The sequence below is a fragment of the Mustela nivalis genome, assembly GCF_964662115.1.
Source record: "Mustela nivalis genome assembly, chromosome: Y".
Classification (NCBI taxonomy): domain Eukaryota; kingdom Metazoa; phylum Chordata; class Mammalia; order Carnivora; family Mustelidae; genus Mustela; species Mustela nivalis.
The window spans coordinates 33,126,103-33,147,522 of record NC_139041.1 but is presented as its reverse complement, the minus strand read 5'-3'; the positions used below and the strand labels follow the sequence as shown (position 1 = coordinate 33,147,522).

Sequence of the window (21,420 nt, the reverse complement as noted above, 5' to 3'; positions counted from 1 at the left end):
CCACAGACTCAGTGGCTAAGACAATGCTCCTATGTTATCACACTGTTGTAGAAGTCAGAGGTCCCAAACAGGTCTGTCTCGTTAGGGTACACTCCCAACTGCAGGCTGTCGGGTAGAATCTGTGCCTTTGCTTTTTCCAGCTTCTGGAAGCTTCCTGTGTTCTTTGGTGCATGGAAACTTCAAAGCAAGCATTGTGACACCCTCACATGGGACCACTGTCTTGTCTCCTTCTCTGAGCCTCAATGCTCCTGTTACAAACGCGCTGTGAGTGCACCCACGTGACCCAGATAAGCTGGGATCTCTCCCCAGCTCAGAGTCCATCACTTAATCATATCTGCAAAGTCTCTTTGCCCTTATAAAGTGACAGAGTCACAGGCTTGGGAATTAGGGCACAGACATCTTTGGGGTGAGGCATGATTATTCAGATCCATTGGTCTTTGGTCAGTGTTTTGGGCACCAGAGAAGCCAGGATCATGTCAGGTCTGAGAGCATCATCTGAACCAACACAAAAGACCTAATTCTCGATCAGGGTTTAGCTCCCAGTTTTGTCACAGGCTCCTTTCCTCCAGCTTGGTGCCACAGCGGACACTCCTTTAAAAAAAAAAAAAAACAGATATAATTGACATGCCACATTGTGTTAGTTGCAGGTGTATGACCTAATGATTTGATGCACGTCTGTCCTGCAAACGAATGACTAGAATAAATTGAGTGAACACCGTCCCCATACACAGTCTTGATTCTGTTTTCTTCTTCATGAGAACTTTTAAGTTCTACTCTCATAGTGACTTTCAAATGTCCAACACAGCTTGGCTAACGGTGGTCATGGTACTGAACATTCACCTCTGGGACTTACTATCTTATGACTTTAAGTTTTAACCCTTTGAATCCCCTCATCGATTTTACCTCTCCCTGACCACACCTCTGGCTCCACCACTCTTTTCTCTGATACTGTGACTCTGGCTTTTTTTTAAGGTTTGACCTATAAGGGACCTCATATAGTATTTGTCTTTCTCTGTCTGACTTATTTCTCCTAGCCTACTGAGCTCAAGATCTATCCATGAGGTCAGAAACAGCAGGCTTTCCTTCTTTTTTTAATGGCTTAATAAGATTTCTGTATGTATGTATACATTTTCTGTATCCGTCCCTTTATCCTTGTTTGCACTGCTGGCTCTTATAAATAATGCTGCAATGAACAGGGGTGTGCAGATACCTCCTAAGATAGTGTTTCCAGGTCCTTTGAATAGATATTCAGAGTGGAACAGCTAGATTATAAGATAATTCTATTTTTAATTGTTTGAGGAACCTCCATACTGTTTTCCAGAGTGGCTGCACCAGCTTGCATTCCCACCAGCAGAGTGAGAGGGGTCCCCTTTCTCTGCATCCTCGCCAACACCTGTTGTTTCTTGTGTTGGTTGTAGACGTTCTGACAGGTGTGAGGTGGTATGTCATCATGGTGTTCATTGGCATTTCCCTGATGATGAGGGATGCTGTGCCCCTTTTCATATGTCTGTTGGCCATCTGGATGTCTTCTCTGGAAACACGTCATTCAGATCTTTGGACGCTCATTCTTAATTGACTCATTAGCTCTTCAGGACAAGACAACAGAAGATGAGACCCATTGCTTGATTGGTCTAAATGCCTCATCTTGCTAAAAGGAGAACGTACCAGTCACCCAAGTTTTCCCTTGAATCGAAAGAGTCTGTATCCAAACTGAATATTTTAGCTTTTCATCTGATGTTCACCTAACTATTTTCCTAAGGTGAGATGCTATTTATATATTCCCTACTCATCTTAAAGTGCTTTTCCTGAAGTCGCTAAAGAAAAGGAAAAAGTCTCCAATATCAGCAGAAGAATGCAGATATTACCATGCTCTTGATAGCCAACCATTTTCCGACCTAAAAAAACAAAAAACAAAAAACCCAGCAATTTCATACAGTTCAACCTAGAAATAATTCATTGACTGAGAACTTGCTGTTTATGTGAGAATACAAGGTTCTGAACTGCGCGAGATGAATAATGGGTATTTGGGTTTCATTGTGTGAAGTGCTTTGTATTGAATTCGGGAAGTACTGATTCTTTGATTTACTCATTCTTTCAATGAAGATTTATGAATATTCATTGTGTGTCCATAAATGCCCTGTATTGTGTGAACACAGAACAAAAATCAATCAGTGTGGTCCGATTCTGGCATGTTCTAGAAGAGGTGGTTATCTCAGGAAAACTGGCTCCATTCTTGACCTCTTTGGCACTGGCATTGGAAAGTTTTGATTCTGGTCTCAGTATTTTAACAGCTCCTAGAAGAGAGTAACTAGTTTGTTTTTCATTTTCACTAGGGATGCAAAGGTTAGTATAGCACGTAAGAAGTCAGGGTAGGATGTAAAGAACTTCCTAACAAAAAATGCACGCTCTTCTCTGAAAACACACAAAATGCCTACGTTCCAGGAGAGGGTTAATCTCTGTATGGATCATTTCCAAGCAAAGACAGAGACAATAACATCTCAAGGTTTTTTTTTCCTTGAGTTCCGTGATTCTCCTCCAATGCATCTCATTCTCTCTCCCCCAGCCCCGTGGGGGAAAATAAAGATATGGAATAAAGCACTTTTACAACTTTGATTAACTTTACACAGAAGGACGAGATCATGTATTTGGAAGGTGAACTTGGGATTTGTAAAATGATGAGTATATTTAGTAGTGCCATAAAGAATAATGACCCTGCTACGGAAAATGGTTAAGGGATGGCATAATGTCTCCAACTCTTCATTTTCTGGGAAAAAGAGGCTTAATAATGATTATTATATTTTATAATGGGATTTAGTGGCTGCCTAACTGTGTTTTGATTTTCCAGGATTAGCGTTCAGCGCCATAATTGTAATTCCTTCTGATTGCAGACGGCACTGCCGTTACCCAGGCACTTGATTCCTCCTGAGTGCAAGCCTATGCATTCTTTTCGGGCTGATTTGAAGGTAATGAAGCAATCTATATTTAGGTATTTTGCAGAGGTTTTTATTTTTGGCTAAATGTTAAGTATACATTTTCCGGTAGTAAATGCTGCTCACAGCGAAGGACTAAAATGAGTTTTCTGGAGAAAACATTTAAAACCTGACTTGATTTTAACCAGTGTCCGCTCATCTCTCATCTCACTTTAGATGCAGATGAAGGATGAATTGAGAGATGGACTGTATTTGTTATGTCTATTCAAATGCTGTCAAATATTTGATGTGGAGTACGGTAAATATCTTAGAGGATTCTCCATTTACACTTCAGGCAGTAGAAACAGAGGCCACATTGGAAGCCGAGGCAATGGAACATCTTAACAGACCAAAGGGATGACCCTCATATAGCTGGTATATGGGGCCATATGCAATGCACACTTGCATCCATTGAAACCCTGGCTGTAATCCATGTCCATTATGGATTTCTCTCCTTTACATTCTCACTCAATTTCTGTGTTTGGTTTGTTCATTTTTCTGTTGGTTTACTAATCTCTCATCTACATGTATTTTATGTGTGTCTTTCTAAGCCATCTTAAAAACTTTGTGGAAAAAGACAGGATGGAAAGATGAATGGATGGTTGGATGGATGGTTGGATGGATGGTTGGATGGATGGATGGATGGATGGTTGGATAGATGGTTGGATGGATGGACGGTTGGATGGATGGATGGATGGATGGATGGTTGGATGGATGGTTGGATGGATGGATGGATGGATGGAAGGATGGATGGATGGATGTTTGGATGGATGGATGGATGGATGGATGGATGGATGGATGGATGGATGGGAGAGATGAGTGGAATAATATATAGATGCAAAAAAATAAATAGATGCATGGGATGCACATGTGAATGGATGGGTAAGTGGGTGGAAAAATGTCTGGATGCATGAATGAAAAAACCTGAAAGAACACACCCTTATGTCAGCAAACCTTTTGATTAAGTGTTGTGTTCTACTGCATGATCATTTGTCCGGTCATTTTTTCCTCTCCCTCACCATTAACATTATATTACTTTGGCTCTTTTATTCCTCAGCTCTTGAATCATTTCTCATTCCTCAACTGTCCTTTCTCTGAGAAACTCTTCTTTCTCATGCCCTCCTTTCTCTTCCCAGAATCGAGACACGCCCCTTTTTTCTATGGCCAAATCACCATGAATATAAGTGTCTTACAGCATGTAGCATACTCTTGGTGATCTGTCTTCTTTAACAAACAGCACAGGCTCTTTGTTTCGTCTTATTTTGGCATTTCCAGTGCTAGACATGGTGTTCTATACATTGCAATAATAGAGTATTAGCATTTACTGAGTTCCCCCCATCTACTAATTCTCTATGTATTTCATATGTCCTGTGTCATTTAATCCCTCAAACAATTATAAATGGGAGGACTCATTGTGGTTCCAATTTTGTAGTTAAGAAAGCTAAGGTTCAGAGGGATTTGGTGACTTGCCTAAGATTGCAATGCTATTAAGTGGTAGGAGAGATATACACTCTGACTGTCTGACTCTACAGCACGCATTCTTCCTGGGGTCAACACCATCCCAAGTGGGGCGAAAATTGGTTCTTGGGAGATGAAAATAATCCTACTCATTCTGTGAAAAGAGTCCAGAAATAGAGTACAGATAAGCCGTATATTTGTTAAACTCTCACAGGGGGATGGATTAAGACACAATGTGTGAAAAAGCGCCTTAGTGAGCAATAATGAACAGAATTGAGAAACAGCACGCTACTTCCAACAGCTGTAGCTCATGGTCTCTTATTAGAGTATGAGGAAATGGGTAAGTGCATGCACAAGGGGATACAACTTCAGGAATTTGTTGCTCTTCTTAAGGAGCATGGTGAGCAAACTCAGGTGGTCTCACATGACGCCCACCTCCTGGTCGATGCTCCTATATCATCCCTTCATTTGAGTGTGGACTGCCCTGGTGACTTGATTGTAACCAATGGAATGAAGCAAAGATAGTGGGAGGTCATGTCCATGATTAGGTTACCTGAGACTCTAACTTGTGTCTTCCTAGAAGACTCTCTTTTGTGGGCTTTGGATGAAATAAGCTTTTATGGGCTTTGGATGAAATAACCCAAATTTTCTCTCCAATAATCTGCACGGATCTGAATCTGGTTCACAGTCACATGAGTTTGGAAGCAAATTGTTCTCCAGTCAAGCCTTGGCGTGAAACACCAGTCCAGGCTGATGTGCTGATTGGAAACTTGTGAGACCTTGACGCAGAAAACCCAGCTGAGCCACCCCTGGAGTCCTGACTTCTGGGACCCGTGTGATGATCAATGTGTGTGGTTTGAAGTGGATTGTTTTGTGGCAATGGGTTACACAGCAATAGGCAACTGGCATGAGTTTAAAATCCTTGGTTTGGGGTGGGGGAAAAGGGAGATAGAGGGACAAACCAAGAAAATAGGCTCTTAACTATAGAGGACACGTGATGGTTATCAGAAGGGAATTAGGGGGGGTAAAATAGGTGATGGGGAAGAAGGAGGGTACTTGTGATAAGCAGTGAGGGACACACGGAAGTGTTGAATTACTATATTGTGCACCCGAAACTAAGATTACGCTGTGTATTAACTGAGATGTGCGTAAAATCTTCAAAAAAATATACTGAGTGAAATAAGTCAAGCAGAGAGGGTCAATTATATGGTTTCACTTATTTATGGAGCATAACAAATAGCATGGAGGACATGGGGAGTTAGAAAGGAGAAGGGAGTTGGGGTAAATTGGAAGGGGAGGTGAACGATGAGAGACTATGGACTCTGAGAAACAATCTGAGGGTTTTGAAGGGGCAGAGGGTGGGAGGTTGGGGGAACCAGGTGGTGGGTATTGGAGAGGGCACAGATTGCATGGAGCACTGGGTGGGGTGCAAAAACAATGAATACTGTTACACTGAAAAAAGTAAATTAATTAAAAAAATAAACTAAATATTTGGCTTGAAACCATAAGAAAGTTAGACCCAAGACATCTTACATAAGTTAAAAGCAAATTCTGTTTGTTTTTGTATCACGTGGCAACAGCTCCATGGATTTGCATCAGACTTGAAAATTATGTTTGCACATAACTTGACTTAAAAGTGTGGGGTGACCCCAAAGCTGCCTTGTTGCAAAGCTGGGGTGCAGCATTTCAGAATCATCCCCCGGAAGACGGGTTGAGTTGCTGGGTGTGCACGAGATAGATTTGCGACTCCATGAGAGGTTTATTTACTTAATGATGATTAGTCGGCTAGATGAAATGGTGTCATATTTGGGTGACCAGTAGTCTAGGTTGGATGCTAGTCATCCCTCTGCCCAGGGATTTATGGATAAGGACATATGATGCATAGTCACTCATGGATTTAAAATGGTTTGTTACACACACACAGGTAATAAAGAAAGAATTCCCCAAGAAGAAGGGCTCAGGTTCAGTCTGGTATAAAATGAGCGATGGGAGGTGGAGGAGGTTGAGGATAGAGAGTAGGTTGTATTGTGGTTAGGGGATAGGAACAGGGTGAGGGTTTCTATATGTACAAGTTAGGATTTTTGTGGCTTGAACTTCACTCACTACCTTCAAGGAAAGTCGCTCAGGGTCTTTTTTTTTTTTTTAAGTCAGTTTGTCAAGCTTTGGGACAAAAGGGACAGGGGGGAAGTGGGGGGAGTCAAAAAACTGTCCGTTCTGAAACATCCCAAATGGAGCTGGATCTCCAAATAGCGAAAGCAATCATGAGACACGAGAACAGAGCTGGAGGTATCACAGTCCCAGATTTCAAACTACACTGCAGAGCTGTAGTCATCAAAGCAGTATGGTTCTGACACACACAAAAACAATCGATCCATGAGAGAGTATAGAGAGGCCAGAAATGCACCCCTGATTACACGGTCAGTTAATCTATGACCAAGGAGGCAAGAATAGTCAACGAGAAGAAGACAGTCTCTTCGACAAATGGTGGTGGGAAAAGTGGTCACATGCAAAACAACAAACAAGACCAGTTTTTACACCACCCACAAAAGTAAAATCAAAATGGGTTAAAGACCTAAATGTGAGACCCGAAACCATAAAAATCCTAGAAGAGAGCACAGGCAGTCATCTTTCTTTCTTTCTTTTTTTCTTTAATTTTTTTTTTTTTTAGCAGTAATCTTTCTGGCATTGGCTGTAGTAACTTCTTTCTAGATATGTCTCCTGAGGCAAAGGAAACAAAAGCAAAAATAAACTACTGTGACTCCATCAAAATAAAAAGCTTTTGCACAGCAAAGGAAACAATCAACAAAATGAAAAGGTAACCCATTACATGGGAGAAGATATTTGCAGTGATATATCCAATAAGGGGTTAACATGCAAAATACACAAAGAACTTATACAACTCGACAACAGAAAAAGGAACAATTTAATTAAAAAATGGGCTGGGGGGCTGAATAGACATTTTTCCAAAGAAGATGGACAGAGGGCAAACGCACAGATAAAAAGATGCTGAATACCACTTGTCGTCAGAGAAATGCAAATGAACACCGCAGTGAGGTATCACCTCTCCCCTGTGAGAACGGCTATATTTACAACACAGGAAGTCATAGGTGTTGGCCAGGATGTGGAGAAAAAGGAAACCGCGTGCACTGTTGGTGGGAATGCAAACTTGTGCAGCCGCTGCGGAAGAGAGAAGGGAGGGTCTTGAAAGGTTAAAAATGGAACGACCAGAGGCCCAGTAATTTTACCACTGGGAATTTACCCAGAGAAATCAAAAACATTAATTTGAAAAGACAATATGCCCCCTTATGTTTACTGTAGCAGTAGTAGCCAGGATGTGGAAGCAGCCCAAGTGTCCATCCATAGAGAAATGGATAGAGAAGTGGTAAGGGGTATGGGTTTATACATCTGTAGACCTTTATCTATAGATCTATATCTGTATCTATAGACCTATATCTATAGATCTCTGTCTATCTAGGTCTATAGATAGGTAGATAGATAGAGATCTGTAGATATAGAGATGATATACAGAGATACATATCTATAGACATAGATCTATCTATAGAGATGGGTATATAAAGATATAGAGGAAGGCAGATAAACAGATAGAGATATCAGAATATTACTCAGCCATAAAAAAGGATGAGATCTTGCCATCTGTGGCAGCATGGATGGACCTAGGGGGTATTAGGTTAAATGCAGTAAATCGACTGAGAAAGGCAAATAAAGCAAATACAATTTCACTCAAATGTGGGACCTAAAACACAAATAAACAAAAAGCAGATTGAGACCTACAGATGCATAGAACAAACGGATGGTTTCCAGAGGGCAGTGGAGTGGGAGGTTGAGTAAAATGGGGAAGGGGCGTGGGAAATACAGACTTTCAGTTGTGGAGTGAATAAGGACTGGGATGAAAGGCACAGTATAGGGAATTTATCAATGGTATTATCATAGTGTTGTCTGGTGACGGGTGGGGACTACAGGTGTGGTGAGCATAGCATAACATATACAGAACTCAAATCACTCAGTACACCTGAAGCGAATGTAACATTGTGTGCCAGGATACTCAAGTTAACAAAAATGATTTTTTTTTTTAATGGAGTCAGATATCTGATCCTAGAAAACTCTTACCTGTGACGACCCAGTTCAAATGTTCCCTCCTCTGATGCACCCAAGTGTAACCTGAACTGATGAGAGTCATTCTCTCCCCTCCATTCTTCTGTGATCTTTACAAAAGTATCGAACTTGTTGTATTTTTTTTAAGATTTTTATTTATCTATTTGATAGACAGAGAGAGATCACAAGGAGGCAGAGAGGCAGGGGAAAGCAGGCTCCCCGCTGAGCAGAGAGCCTGACGCGGGACTCGATCCCAGGACCCTGAGGTCATGACCTGAGCCAAAGGCAGAGGCTTAAACCACTGAGCCACCCAGGCGCCCCTTGTTGTATTTTTTTAAAAGGAAAAAATTCAGGAACACCTGGGGAGCTCAGTTGCTTAAGCCTCTGCCTTCTGCTCTGCTCATGATCCCAGGGTCCTGGGACTGAGCCCTACATTGGGCTCCCTGCTCAGTGGGACGCCTGCTTCCTCCTCTCTCTCTGTCCCCTTGCTTTTGCACTCTCTCTCTCTTTCTCTCTCTCTCTATATATATCTATATCTATCTATCTATCTATCTATATATATATATATATATATATATATATCTCAAATAAATAAATAAAATCTTAGAAAAGGGAAAAGATTCAGATCCTTGATTACGGCGGCCCCCTAGTGATGGGATGTGTTAAAATCTAAGTGTGTCAAACAGATTCCAGGGGGTACGATGAATCGGGAAGGAGTGAGATGATCAAGTGTGGACATAGACTCAACCGAGGAAGAAGGCCTTCACCCCCACAAGCACTCATGGGGTCCCTGAGGAGATGAGAAGCACGAGGCTAGAAATGGGGGGAGAGTGAAGGTGTCATATCCCTCAGTCTAGAAATCACTGTCATCACATGGTGAGTTTCCAAGTTCTATTGTTCTAGATCAGGTGGCCACACATCCTGGTTTGTCTAGGGAAGTCTTGATAGACACCTGTTCTCCCCGTGGAATGATTAGCCACGCTTCCTTTCACTCCCCAAAGTGTCTTCTGTTTGGTTGACAGGTTGTGTGCCTTTTCTCCCCCAATTCCATGTTCCCAGAAACCCGGTAAGACACACTGGAGTTGTAAACAGGGGGTTTCCTCCTGCCATTATGGAACTTACCATCTAACGCAAAGCAACCCAACATTCATCGTAATTAATATCAGACAATGCCAAGCCTGAAGAGCTGTTTCATTCATGAAAATTCACTCGGGCACAAAGATCTGAGGTGTCTTCCTTTATTCAGGGCTCAGTGTTGGGCACTGAACCACAGAGCACTTTCATCAGCTTGTCTCCAATCATGCAGGAAAAAAAAAAAAAAAAAGGTCTGTGAGGCAGAATAGGTATTTTTATACCCAGCTGAGAGATGAGGACGTTGAGGTGCAGAACGGCAGACCACGCAATTCAAAAAATTTGAATCATGGAGACTGGATCCCAGGTGGTGGGGGTTCTTGGCGAGCAGGCTCTCTGGTCTCAGATGTGTCGGCCCTTCTGCCCGAGTATATCTGATCTGTGTGTGCAGGAGGAAGACGGATACCTCACTTTGGATGCACGATACCTGTCCCAGCATGGGCTGAAAAATTCTATTGATCGTCAAGAGGAGTCCTATGAGGATTCCTTCTAAGAAGTTCTGAGGACACAGAACATTTGCAAATGTGACTTCCCTCTTCAACTGTAGACCAAAGATACTCCACAAAGAATGCCTTTGACTGTCCTCAAGGGCCCCAAACAACTGGTCTTGGGTGTCACTATTATTTCTCCGAAAGTCCACGAGGGCATCAAGGTCTGTTGATAGGAACAGCAAGCTTTGAACTTGCTTTCCAGATCTCAACAATCGACTATTAGAAACACTGGAGCCATTGCACTCTTAAAGGAGACAGTGTCTGGCCAGAAGAAGCTGAGATATTTCTCTTGCATCCATGTAAGATTTCCAAAATGTTCCCTCTCTCTTTGCATCTCAAGGAGGACAGTGCCCGTTTCTCATGGCATAGTGGACCCCCTGCATTGAACAAAGCCACCTAAGACTTTGCCAACCAAATACTTTTTCTTAGCGTCTTTTATTTGACTGTTGTGCCTGGGATGTGCAGGATCTTGGAGAGTCCTATAACCAAGAAATCGGGGCAGACGCACAGATTTCTGGTAGCCGGAAAGCACTCGGAGCTGCCGTGTCCGTGAGTCACATAACCATGACTTTATTCAGTGTGATCTCTTGGACACGGAATGTGTCCAAACAGCTCTTTGCATCAAGTATAGTAACAGCGATCCCACGAACCCATACCCCCGGGAAAACCCAGTAGAAAGGAGAAAAGGAGCGCAACTCGGTTATTGGAAGCTAATTGCTTGATTTCCTCGAGGGCTGGCCAGCTGCAAAAAGTCCGTGCAGCAGCTTTGGAAGCATGTGCTGAACTTTAATCTTTACTCAGGGAAACCCCATGGTTCCCCGGGATTTTTGCCCGTGTAAAGACCGTAACATGTGGACCATTTGTGGAGACATATGTTCGAGGACCGAGCCCTCCAGCAAACGTTTCACAAATTCCCCTCCTGCGCTCTTCCAATGTCCGGCAAACAGATCCGCAGGGAGAGGCTACTCCTCTTCTCTCCATTTGCCTGCCATGGTAGGGGTGGGCTGCACGGCCTTGTCAAGACCTTTCTCGTGCTGATGACGTGTTTCCATCAGCAAAGGGAAGGACCGGCCCTTTGTCAAGGGAGTTCACTCATACGGCAGAGAACACTTTGTCTTTTCATCTATCAAATGCACCAACAACTTCCTCTCCTGCCTTTGGCGCTCGAACATTGCCCGTCTGTTCTAGGAGGGTCACAGGTGTAAACCACCGTCGGTCCTCTTTGGTCACAGCAGTGAGTCCGGATGGGCTTTGGGAAGAGGGGGACGTTGGCTCCAACGGGGCAACTGGGAAAGCGTGGCCCCCAACTTCCTCTCGAAATGGGGAGTGCCAAAGGAGCGCGCTGTTTCCCAGGAGAGATGGAAACTTCTATCTGTTCTCTGTTACTCCAGGATTGTTTTCCATTAACTCCCTTCTCCCCGACCCAGCGAGGGCTCCGGTCTCTCCAGGGGTCACCCACACAGCATGGGGGGTGGCAGGGCTCTGTGAAGCCTGCAGACCGTGTGGGGTATGAGTCGTGCGTATGACGGAGCACGGAGCCCAGGAGACCCAAGGAAGGAGAGGCACCGGGGCACGGCGGGTTCGTTCTTGCAAAGTTGCCTTCCGGAGAAATCTCTCTTTCTTCTCTTCCCTGAATCCCAGCTTCCACTTTCTAGCAGAATCCACAGAGTCTTAGGAAGGCATCCGCCTAATGTCAACAGCGTATCCGCATGGAAACGCGTGCGCAAAGCCGTCCACGGACCACGGGATTGTGTAGGAAGAGCCAGCGGACGGAAGCACCAAAGGAACTTCAAGAAGGACGGGGAAGAAACGGGTCACAGAGAGCAACCCCGAGGGACTGAAAATGAGTTTTGAGCTAGACCCGGGCATAGTTACGCGAGGATGGGAGTCTGGGAAGAGGGTCATGGTGTCTGGACACAGGCATGTGTTCACTGCGGGCCGGAAAGGCACCGCTGTTAGGTACGGACATGCTCTGGGGCTGGGAGACACCTGTGGCCCAAGCACACACGTGTTTTTTATTGGGGTCAGGGAGCCTTGCGTCCTACAGCAGGACTCTTCTCCTCTGTTGCAACGCCCTCAGTCCCACACCTCACGCATCCTATTTCTGAAATGCACTGATTGAATCTGCTCCCCACCGCGTTTCCCCAGACCATCCGGCGGTGCAGGAAAGGGGCTCGCCGGCGGCAACAGGATGTTGCTCTGTTGGGTCGGGGAAAGGAGTCACACAGCTGGGGCACGGCTGTCATTCTGGGCTGTGCGAGCCAACGGTGGCCTGGCAGGTGGTGGAGACCCGTCATCCCCGAGGTGTTGGCTGCAAGGGGGTGCTGAGAAAATCGTTGCTGTCTGTCTCTCTGTGTCAGTGGATGTAGAGTGCACGGTGCTGAGGGTCCACAGTCACCCACTGAACGGTCCCGACGGAAGAGAAAGCCAAGTTGTCCTTTGCAGACTCGCAGGGAATCGTAACTGAGAAGCCTGCTCAGACTCTCACCAAATCCCCTCTTCTGCCATGGCCTGGGGACACTGGCAGAGGGAAGAGGAGAACAGAGACGGACGATCCTAGAACCAGACCCACCAGTCGCGCGTTGGATTCTCTGGGAAGAGGAGGGCATTTTCCTGTGAGAGATGCAAAGGAGAAATGCTTTTGCAACACACCAGATCTAAAGACGGGATAGACCTGAACAGTGTTTTTTTTTCCCTTGGAATTTAAGGCGCATACGAGGAAGATTGTGTGGGGTTTTGTTTTGTTTTGTTTTGTTTTAAAGATTTTATGCATTTATTGCAGAGGGAGCGTGCCAACAGCCGGCAGAGGGAGAAGCAGGCTTGGCTTCCAGCTCTCCGGCACAGAACCCGATCCCAGGACCCTGCGATCATGACCTAAGCCAAAGACAGACATTTACCCAAAATGCCCAGGAAGCTTCCGGTTTTAAAATGTTCCCTTGCACCATTTCCCTGTCACTGTATAGCTCCCAGTGTACATAGCAGCCTACAAATTAGTGGCAAGAAGTTGCAGCATGGCGCACAGAGCCACAACTCAGTGTGTCCTGTGGATTGTCGCGATGTGACCGCGGAGCCCCACCGTCGTGCGACATGCCACCATAATTCTCGGCGAGTACCAGGTCTGCCTGTGCAGCGCAGGGTAGGAGAGGGTGCCTGCAGCGTTGGTGGGGACCTTCCGAAGCCCACCCGTGTCTGTCGGTCATGCACAGGGAACACATCTTTGCAGGGGTCCAGGGGACCGGGAGCTCCGGGGAAGGATTAGCCCCAGGGAATGCATCAGAGACACAGACCCGAGCCCAAAGAGCGGAACAAGATCCCTGTCGAGGGGACCATGGCAGGATGGCCTGGACAGTGGTAGACACAAGAGACACCCCAGCTTCTTCGAGCAATCTCAGAGAGACAAGGCGTTGGAGAGGAGAGGCCATGCCTGGAGAGATGGTCCCTCTGCTTCCCAGACAGGCACGTGGTGCCTCAAAGGTTTCGTGGCCCTGCAGGACCTGTGCCTGCTTTGATCGGCGACTCAAGTCAGAAGAGACGTGATCTCTCCTACACGCGGCTGAGGGCTGCTGGTGGGAACAGCGAACTCTTCTTGATTCTTAGCACCTGCCTTTGACAAATACCTTCACCCGTGAAACGCGAGCCAAAGCTTTTGGAAAATCGAATCATGCACGCGTCCGGGAACGTGCACGGGGTCATGCTAGCAGACGCGACCCTGTCGACACGGGGGTCTCCACGAGTTTTAAAGAAAAAGGCTTCCTCTCCTGAAGTCCGTGCTGGCGCTCTGGGGTCCAGTGGCTCTTTTAGGGATCGACTCATATTGTGTCTGACCAAACGGTTTCTCATCATTTCCCCCCGCAATGCCGGAAACTAGAAAAGGTCATGTTACGGGCATTAGGGTCACCTTATTGAGAAATGGCGTCATACGGGTCCCATGCGAGGCTTGAATATGTCAAGGGGAGAGCTGGGACAAGAAGTCAAATTATAGAATGCGGAAGACAGGTTATTGATTGCTTTTTTAGAGTTTCTGGGGTTTTTGTTTTGTTTTGTTTTATTTTGTTTTTAACTTATTTATATGGACTGTATTTCCGTCTTGGGTCCGATGTGCTTTCTCATCCATTGTGTAATGAAGGGTTAATTTTTTTTTTTAAAGATTTATTTATTTATTTGACAGACAGATCACAATTAGGCAGAGAGGCAGGCAGAGAGAGAGAGGAGGAAGCAGGGTCCCTGCTGAGCAGAGAGCTCAATGCCGGACTCGATCCCAGGACCCTGGGATCATGACCTGAGCTGAAGGCAGAGGCTTAACCCACGGAGCCACCCAGGCGCCCGTAAATAAACAAAATCTTAAAGATAAAAAGGAACTATGTGTGCTTCCGGACAGCTTTTATAGATAGAAATGGAATAGGGCATTGGCAAACCATTTTCTAACGTGTTGTGCCCTGTTTATACCTGCCCCAGGCGTGAAAGGGAGAAGCCCTCGGTCTCCTCCTTGAGTGACAAACCCTTAGGGATGTCAGTCTTGCAGCTGGGTGGGTGCAGGGCTCTCCAGGGTGGCTTCTGCGTTAATCTCTCTGGTTGAGTATCTTTGTCCCATGTGCACCGGGCACTGGGAGGTCCAGAGTCTGCGGGGCCGGCGCACACCGTCACCCCATGTTTCAACTACACGGTTAATATTTTACCTATTGATTTGTAAGACTATGGTCTGTAATCACGATAGGAAACTTTCGCTACTTGGGGGCGCCTGGGTGGCTCCGTGGGTTCACGCCTCTGCCTTCGGCTCAGGTCATGATCTCAGGGTCCTGGGATCGAGCCCCGCATCGGGCTCTCTGCTCAGCGAGGAGCCTGCTTCCCTTCCTCTCTCTCTGCCTGCCTCTCTGCCTACTTGTGATCTCTGTCTGTCAAATAAATAAATAAAATCTTTAAAATAAAATAAAATAAAATGCTGTAAATATCTCCTTTTTACGGGTGCCTTTTGCGATCAGAACGCTTTACCAAGAGACCAGTACGGTCGTTTACAATGAGTGTATTTCCGTGTGCGTCCACTGAAATGCAGCTTGGGAAATCCTGACTTCCTCGACCGCTGTCGGACGCCCTCCATCTCCCCGGTTCATTTCCGTCTGTCGTCAGAAGGATGGATTGTCTCGGACAACCCGCCACGAAGGGTTCCGTCCAATAGTATGTTGATGAAACGGCCATGGTCCTTTCTTGGGTTCCACGAATCGTGGCTTCCTTCTGCTCTCAGGCAAACGAGCTGAGCTGAATTCCTTTCCCTTAAGCCGTTGCCTTCCTGGAAGCCAGAAGTGAGGTCGACAGATGGAACCAAGGCCGATCACTTAGTATTTGGTACACTTGAGACAGGACACGCATCTCCATTTTCAGTCTATTAGGAACCTAAATGCAATGCGAGACGAGTTCGCCATAGGGATCCAAGGCGGGAACAAGGGAACAAAAGGAGAAATTGGGGGAAATGAAAGATCCTTTGAGCCTACTTCAGTGATGGGCAAATGGCCAGGCCTGGCCATGAAAGAAGACAATCGTTCATTCTCCAGCGGTCTAAGGACGATGAGTGGGAATTACTAGAGGGACTTCTTGTAGGAACAAGCTCATGCATCGTCTACAGCGTGACGGAGGGGCGTGTGGGTGTACTGCTTGTCTCCAGAACCCGCCTGACTATAGCTTAGTAACCTTGAGTCCCCAGACTTTGACGCTGCAATGGATGGTTCTTCCGTAAAATCAGAGTAGTTTTACAAAGGGACGTGTATAAAAGGAATTGGAGGGGTCCCTGAGTGGCTCCGTGGGTTAAAGCTTCTGCCTTAAGCTCAGGTCATGGTCCCAGGGTCCTGGGATCAAGTCCCGCATCGAGCTCTCTGCTCGGCGAGGAGCCTGCTTCCTCCTCTCTCTCTCTGCCTGTCTCTCTGCCCTACTTGTGATCTCTCTGTCAAATAAATAAATAAAATCTTAAAAAAAAAATAAAGGTAACTGGCTGGGTTTATGTTGGATTGGAAATACGTCTCCACTGGTTCCTACCACCCTTATGGAAAAGGAATCAGGACTCTGCGTACATCAACGTGTTATACCCAGTTTCGGTACGTTAACACTTTTTTCCTCATCTTCCAATTTTCACAGATGTTCATTCAAATATAATGTGAAGATTCGAAGTCTCCCAATAAAATGTGATTCTTTGCTGAAGGAAACAAGAGGACAAGTGTTACCTTCCACCGTTTACCAAAAACGAAGAAATTTATAAATTGTGAATTCCGGGTCACACCGACTTTTCAACCCTCATCCTGACAGCGCCAAGCATGAAGTCTTTCAAAATGCCTTTTATTTTCTTAAATATAATTGTGCTGCAAAACCACTTAGGTTTTTGGAAATAATATTTTAGGACTGGTAAAAAGTGGTGAATGTCTGTTCTGGTGAAGCATCAAATCTGTACAAGGCAGGAAAACAAGGATTCGCGGTGATTATTAGATGAAACGAACACAGAGACAGGAGAAGACACTTTTCTTTCCGCCACTGTATTCAAACGTACGCTGTAGGGGAGAGTTTAATAAGGTGCAAAGCGTTACGTTTATAGAGAAGACGATGTGTATGGATTATACATGCTTGAGAAGAATTTCCCACTTAAAACTTATATTTATACCTGCAGACTTTACTCTTAAAGTTATGCTTAAGATGGACTTTAGTGAAATGGAACTCACCAGAGAATGTTATTTAAAAAAAAATAAAATAGGGGCACCTGGGTGGCTCAGTGGGTTAAGCCGATGCCTTCGGCTCAGGTCATGATCTCAGGGTCCTGGGATCGAGCCCCGCATTGGACTCTCTGCTCAATGGGGAGCCTGCTTCCTCCTCTCTCTCTCTGCCTGCTTCTCTGCCTACTTCTGATCTGTCTGTCAAATAAATAAATAAAATCTTTAAAAATAAATAAAATAAAATAAAATAAAATAGAGGGAGAAGAGGAAAATTGGCAGAGGAGAAAACCTTGAGGTTAGAGGAACGTATCTTACCCATGGCGTCCCAGGGTTGAGAAATTCCTTTGTTATCAATATGTTTGGCTTCAAAAGCATCGTACAGAGTTAAGTTTCAAAGGGTTTTTTTTGGTGCATCCCCTCATTTGAAGTCTCTTTCAAGGGAGCTAGCAGACAAAGGCAATTTTCCAGGCGATCCGCGGGCGTTTTCCCACTTTTGTCTGAAGGACGGGGACGGAGATCCTGGGACTCTGTTGAGTCCCCGTCGTGTGCGTGATCCAAGGCCTCTCCCTGGAAATTCCTGCCCTTTTCATTTATTTCTGCTCGCTTTGGGAATTTCAAACCGCATGGACCCAGTAAGGCACATTTTTGGAAATAAAGAGGTCCAGAGGCCTACGGGTTTAGGGGAGGCATCGGGAACGGGAACGGGAGCGTTTGCCGTTGTGCCTCGGACACGTGGGAGGGAATGAGGCCAAGCCCAGGCCATGGGGAGGAAAGCCCACCACGGGGTGGACAGAGGTGGGTGGCTGCACAGGAAGCTGGTGGAAGGCAGGGTATGTTCCGTGCTGAAGAAACGGTGGAGTGCTTCGGCTATCACAGAGAGGCGGCCGGTAATGCAGCTTTTTTTTTTTTTTTTTAAGATTTTATTTATTATTTGACAGAGAGAGACTCAGCGAGAGAGGGACCACAAGCAGGGGGACTCGGACAGGGGAGCTCTCATGAGTCCATCCCATGACCTGAACTGAAGGCAGACGCTCAATGACGGAGCCCCCCAAGTGCCCCGGTCATGGGGCTTTTTGGGAGTTGGGTAGGTTCACTATATACAAGCTAAGCAAGTTCTGTCGTTTCGGGCAGGGGGGGGCAGGTTTAGTCCTGAAGCCGACATCGAACGGACCAGACGAAGAAAACGGTGGATCTTGCAAAGCGGATCTCTGGTTAACAATAAGCTTATCGTTTACTCGGTATATCGTTAATGAATATGGGGGAGAAACATGTGCCTCACAGGATGGAAACGCTGATGAGGGCTCGCAGAGTGTCAGTTACAACTCAGTGGTCTGAAATGTCATTTTCCCCTAGTTCTGTTTTAAAATGTATTTACCCGGAGATCGTGACCTGAGCTGACGGCAGATGCTTCACCAGACTGAGCCACCCAGGCGTCCCTCCAGTCCTGTTTTTGGGAGTTTGGGAGAAAAGTCTTGGAGAAAAGTCCTATTGGCAGCTGCAAAGGGAATACAGCCTTCCCCTCCAGGTCTTGGTACTTTTCTAAATATATTACCGTATAGGAGGTTTTTTTTTCCTTTTTTCGTTTTTTCTTTTTTTTTTTTTTTTCAGGCATGGACATAGTTTTGAGGGGTCCGTGCCCGGCATCTCACAGTCTCCTGGAATGTCTTCATAGCGAAAACAGTCTTAGACCTGAAACGAGAATTCTGTTTCCGAAACACAGGCTCTGTGTCCCACAAGTGTGTTCCCTGCTTTATACATGATGTCGTGTATTGAGTTCACGTTGCGAGTGATCCCAACTGGTAAGGATCATCTGTTGTGTTTATAGGCAGAGGATTCCAAATGATTCAAAGTCTGTCAAGTTCCAGCGAAGACGTGGAGAGCCCCAGGTCACGGAATGCACATGGCTGCGTCCCCATAAAACCATACTCACGGACACTGTAGTTCCTACAGCTCCCAGGGGTTGCAAAGACCATGCTTCTGCGGCGTCTTTGTTCCTTTCCTAACCTTTTTAAAAACTGTGAAGAGGGATCTTAATTGGTTGCAGTGAACAAGGCAGATGAGGGGTCTCCAGAAGCTGGTTTCTCCGTCCGAGGGAGGCAGAGGCAAACTCAGAACTGGAGGTCCAACGAGTTCTGCCCTGGGCTCTGCACTTGGATAAACAGTCCTCTAGATGCTCGATGGACATCAAGTCACCAGTGAGGACATTGGGCTCCAAGTCTGGGTCAGAGGAGGGCTGTTGCTTCCGTGGTTATCTTCCTAGAAGCTTGCCTTCGATGGAAGGAGTTGCCAACGTTTGAAAATCGTCATTATTTGCGGGAAAAAAGGAACTGAAAGCTGTTGAGTGTTCTTCAACACTACGGAAGGCAGCTACCCTGATGGAGAATATGTACCTTATGTCAGAGAACTTGTATTTAAAAAACACCAAGCTTGTAAGAGGCACTGAGCTATATGCTGCTGTATATTCAAATACAAGGGATCAACTACATATGCATGAACACACACATGCTTAATATGATTAATATATATAGGTAGGATTCATATATATATATAAATTATGATTAATATATATGAAATATTAAGTATGATGAATACATATAAAAATTTAGGTATGATTCATATATTTAAAATTAATGATTAGGTATGATTAATACAGATAAATATATATGTATAAATTAGGTATGATTAATATATATAAAAATTTATATGCGATTTTCTTAATTTATACAATGACCATTCACACACGCACGGTTGCTTATTTCTAGATACAGAGAGGGCATTGCTAAGGTCCCCTTGATGCCTGAGATTATACCGTCAGCAAGTAAACACTAGACCTGTCTGACCCTAAACTCCACGGCCTCGTGTCTGTAGATCCAAGCTCTTTCCTTCCCTCCTTGAATATGTGCAACCTCTCTCCTCGCAGCAAGCAAAACACATATTTTCAACAGTAACTTCCATATACACATATAAAAACGTTCCCTCCCTCCTCCTATGTGGGCTCAATGAGACATACAGCGGCACATTATTTTCTAGAAAGAAATATCAAATTTTATAAATGTTGCATCACTGACAGTCTCACGGGTTGTTTTTTTTTTTTTTTTTGAAAATGCAGCAATAGCTTTTCTAAAACCCGCTTTCCTTTGCAGATCTACCATAACGTGTTTTATTCCCCAACGTATAATTGCATACCAATCAATTTTGATTCTCTGTTCTTCAACAGGCAATATTTGTTTAAAATATCTCTGATTTGGTTCTTCAGAGAACAAGCAGTGCGTTGAATAGGAGAATCAAAATTGCTGCTTTTGATGAAGATCAGCCGTGCTATTTTCGATTGCCACTGGAGACAGGTTCAAATGGTAGATGTCAAAGCCACTCGAGAGATGCATTAGTTTCAGTGCTGCTGGGAGAAACGACGTGGCAGAAATCAGGTGTTTAAATGCTAGTACAAGGGTCTAGAAAATCAGCATGGTCCACGATGATTTTAGCCTATATGATGTTATAAAAGTGCCCCCAGCATATTGTGTTCTATAATACACAGAGATTTCGAAGCGGTATCCATTAGGTACAGTGGCTTTGTGGATGTGTAACACATACAATGTATGGAAAAGACAAATCCCTATATATACTTTCACATACATAGTCACATGTAAAAGTTATACTCTGTTAACCTATGTGTATATATAACAAAAAATATATTTTTGATTTGCTTTTATGAATATGTGCATTAAAATAATGGACATATAGGACGTCTGGGTGGCTCAGTGGGTTAAGCCTCTGCCTTCAGCTCAGGTCATGGTCCCAGGGACCTGGGATCGAGCCCCATATTGGGCTCTCTGCTCAGCAGGAAGCCTGCTTCCCCCCCCGCCCCACCTGCCTCTCTGCCTGCTTGTGATCCCTGTCAAATAAATAAATGAATAAATCTAAAAAATAAGATAAAATAATGGATATATATCAATATATCAAACATAACTGATATATCAGTATATACATAAATAATATATAGGTAATGCATATATAAAATACATACATATAGTGTTTATAGGTAATATAATATATATGACAATTATCTTAATCCACATAATGTTATAAAAGTACACTAAAATATTCTCTTTGTAATATATGTTTCTATCTAGTCGACACATCCTCTACATGGCACAGCTATAGCCTGTCATCTATTTATACACATTACACAGACTGTATATTATATATTAGACAATAGGTGCCACAAAGACTACAGCTATCATATAGTTACATGTTCATTCATATATGTAGTTTTATTCTTTATTTTATATATATACTTATATATTACAGTCTATTTTAAATGCACTTAACTTACTGAGATGGAAACAGTGTGATACATAGTGTATATGTTATATATGTAGTAGATATTATGTATCCATTAACATTTTATATATAAAATTAATTTGCTTTAATCCATGTAATGTCATGAAAGGGCATCTAAAATATACTTTTTGTGGGACACCGGGCTGGCTCAGTTAGCGGAGCATGTGACTCGACCTCAGGGTCATGAGTTCAAGTCCCTCCCTGGGCATGAAGCCTCCTCAAAAAAAA

General features: G+C 44.5%; 1 long non-coding RNA gene across 2 annotated transcripts in view; it reads right to left on the bottom strand.

Annotated features, from left to right (window-relative positions):
* Positions 1-21,420, bottom strand: part of LOC309856904 — a 320,721-nt gene that overhangs the window by 100,836 nt on the left and 198,465 nt on the right. The window lies entirely within an intron of this gene.